This window comes from Amphiura filiformis, chromosome 13 (genome assembly GCF_039555335.1).
Source record: "Amphiura filiformis chromosome 13, Afil_fr2py, whole genome shotgun sequence".
Classification (NCBI taxonomy): domain Eukaryota; kingdom Metazoa; phylum Echinodermata; class Ophiuroidea; order Amphilepidida; family Amphiuridae; genus Amphiura; species Amphiura filiformis.
The window spans coordinates 59,207,051-59,210,679 of NC_092640.1; the positions used below are offsets into that span (position 1 = coordinate 59,207,051).

General features: G+C 37.4%; 1 long non-coding RNA gene across 1 annotated transcript; it reads right to left on the reverse strand.

Annotated features, from left to right (window-relative positions):
• Nucleotides 1–176: 176 nt before the first annotated feature.
• Nucleotides 177–3,629, reverse strand: LOC140167344 (uncharacterized). Its single transcript, XR_011861043.1, has 3 exons — nt 3,440–3,629; nt 2,464–2,536; nt 177–229 (listed from the first exon to the last, which is right to left on the reverse strand). It is a non-coding gene; the product is annotated as an uncharacterized lncRNA (long non-coding RNA).

Below are 3,629 nucleotides of genomic sequence, written 5' to 3' on the forward strand. Positions count from 1 at the left end.
TACGATTCTCTGGGACTTAAGTCAGTAGCCATAACAAAGCAAAGCTATTCTGCTTTCATTAGTACAAATTGATTGTACAAAATACACATAAATTAATCTGCATATTCAAGTCTGACCGACATAGTGCCTTATTCACTTACCAAAAACCTTGATTAAATAAACTCATTTTACTTTACCTGCATTTGCCATATCAACGTTAAAACCTCTAAGCTCACCAGTAGCGTCATCTCTGTAGAGGTAAAGAATTGAAATGTATCGTCAACCAGTTCAATTAATAACTAATTTCTACGATAGAATAGATATGTAGTTCTAATATCTATTGAGTGATGATCATCGTGACATGTCTGTTTTAGAAGTGGAATGATTTGCAATCTTCCTCATATATTTGAACAAGTTCATTTGGAATATTAGAATCAACTGTTAACATATTTTAGCGACTTTTTACCACTACACTAGTGGTTTATTCAAACTGGTAACCCATCACATCTGACTGTTTCCTTTGATAAGCGACATGAACCGCCGTTGTGGGCGTGATGAGTTAGTCAAATTGAATAGGTCCCTATTGAGTGAACAGAATAAGACCACTAGATATCTGAAAGAAGCCATCTGGATATGCCGAAAAGGAACAGACACTCTGAATAAGGACGAGGGACCTATTCACTCAATGGTATCTTTGATCAACTCATCACGCCCTCAACGGAGGTTCCTGTCGCCTATAAAGGAAACAGACATATGTGATGGTTTGCCAATGAAACCACTAATGCAGTGGTGAAACGCCACTAAAAATGTGAGTAAAGAACTATATGGGTCAAAATCAATCAATCCGCAGTACTTGGAATTAAAAATCGTATCTCTAAACTACTCCTTTTTATTCATAAATCAAAGGCAGGCCTTCTGAAGTTTCATTCTGGAAAATATGACGATCAAATCTTGTGAATTTTTATTTTTACATCAATCTCAATAATATCCGTGTGTTTTTATGGGTAACTTACGTTACTAAGCGAAATATATAGGTTGCCATTATATTGAAAGGAGTTCTGCAGGCTCTTTTGTTGACAATGCAAAAACTAATTGTTTTGGCATAAAACAATGCAATGTCGCCTTTTAGTTCAAAAAGAAACCTTTGTTAAAGCGGAATTGATTGCCTCAAAAAAGAGTTGAAAAAGAATTGAAAATTTAGATGCAATTTACAATTAGGATACTTTTCGTTGAGCCTATTTTCTGTAATTTTCTTACCTAAGTACTTATAGTGCATACTGAAGTTGCACGCTTTTTACAGATTGCCAAAGTTGCACGCATGTTACAGATTGCCAAAGTTGCACGCATGTTACAGATTGCCAAAGGTGTACGCTTTTCTCAGATTGCCGAAGTTGCACGATTTTCACGGATTGCCGAAGTTGCACGCTTTTCACGGATTGCCGAAGTTGCACACTTTTCACAGATTGCCGAAGTTGCACGCTTTTCACAGATTGCCGAAGTTGCAAGCTTTTCACAGATTGCAAAAATTGCACGCTTTTCACGCGGATTGCCGAAGTTTCACGCTTTTCACAGATTGCCGAAATTGCACGCTTTTCACAGATTGCGAAAATTGCACGCTTTTCACGCGGATTGCCGAAGTTGCACGCTTTTCACAGATTGCCGAAGTTGCACGCTTTTCTCAGATTGCCGAAGTTGCACGCTTTTCACGGATTGCCGAAGTTGCACGCTTTTCACGGATTGCCGAAGTTGCACACTTTTCACAGATTGCCGAAGTTGCACGCTTTTCACAGATTGCCGAAGTTGCAAGCTTTTCACAGATTGCGGAAATTGCACGCTTTTCACGCGGATTGCCGAAGCTCCACGCTTTTCACAGATTGCCGAAATTGCACGCTTTTCACAGATTGCCGAAGTTGCACGCTTCTCACAGATTGCCGAAATTACACGCATTTTACCGATTGCCAAAGTTACACGCTTTTCACAGATTACCGAAGTCGCACGCTTTTCGCAGAATGCCGATGTTGCACGCTTTTTACAGATTGTCAAAGTTACATGCTTTTTACAGATTACCGAAGTCGCACGCATTTTACAGATTGCCAAAGTTGCACGCTTTCATAGATTGATGAAGTTCCACGCTTGCCAAAGATCTATGATTTAATTTTAATTAATTAATATTCATGATTAATTCATTAATTCATTATTGAAAATTAATTACGTGCACTATTTACCTCATTATCTCTCAGACCTTGTCATGCTTGTGTGGAAATGTCACAGATTCACAGATAATCGAAGTTGCACGGCTTTTGAAGCGTGCAACTTGTGTGTGACCTGTTGCCCTTGTGTAATTATGTACCAATTCTTATTTATCAAGCCTAACTTTAAAAATGGATATATGTAGATAAAAAGGTGCACATAAGATACTTGACTTCTATCTAAGTTGATAAAAAGTATTAAGAAAAAAGAAAAAAGATAGCAATGTCTACTCACATGTATCCAAAATTGAATCCTGTCTCATCAAAAGCCAACAGCCATATTTTATCGTCATCGTTGCCAACATTGCCTAAAACAACGTTAAAAGTTTGCGTCGTGATAATAAATGAATGATGTTTTGATATATAAGTTGATTTATTATTATATCATATTTGTTTACAATACTCCGGTAACTATGCGCTATAATTGATTAATGACCAACCCATAAACAAAAAAAATTATGTGATTGTATAATTTATGTATAAATTATAGTTCCCAACATTTAAAACTTTCAGCGTATACAATACATGATATTAAAAACCTAACCATTTCAATAAGCAATATTCTTTTAAGATTGCAGGAACGTTCTCAAGTGTTTAAAAACACTTGAGAACGTTCCTGCAATCTTATTGGTTCTTACCCAGCTTTACCCGTTGGATATGACACGATATCACACGGGTCAGCGCGTGTGCGTCGACGCGATACGCGTACTCGCTATTTGGACCAATCGGAGGCGCACAGCAACAACGGGACTGATCGATTTTAAGCCCTAGGTAATTCCTTGCAAAATGTAGGATTTAATTTGATTAAAACTTGTATAATATTTTATTTGAATTGAAGTGTTTAAGAATGAGAATAAAGGTATTGTTTTTAGCCGCTGTCGTGCATCTATCGTCTCATATAACACGGGCGACATCATTATTTTTGGCGTAAAACAACTCGGCTTCGCCTCGTTGTTTTACTTAAAATAATGATGTCGCCCGTGTTATATGAGACTCCAGGGGCTAAAAACAATACCTTTATTCTCTAATTACATTGGAGGTTGTCGATTATTACCTGGGCTATACATGTATAATGAATTAATAACAGTAGCCCAAGAAAGCAAATTACAGTCGAAAACTTCATGTAAATATTGCCTATATTGTGTCAGGTTCCACCAAAGTAAACGTAATATACTGTACATGCCGAAGTGAGGTTCTAACCTGCAACATACCTGTCCTAGGCGACTGTCCAGACAACGGCAGCGATAAGCTGATATTGGCGGTACCCGACTGACTTACAGCAACTGCTGACAATATTAGGGCAATTACTGATGTAATTAAGGCAATAACTACAGCACAAACAAGTACTATACTGTGTTGTCCTATGTTGTATGCCATTATTTGTAGTATTCACGTCGAATA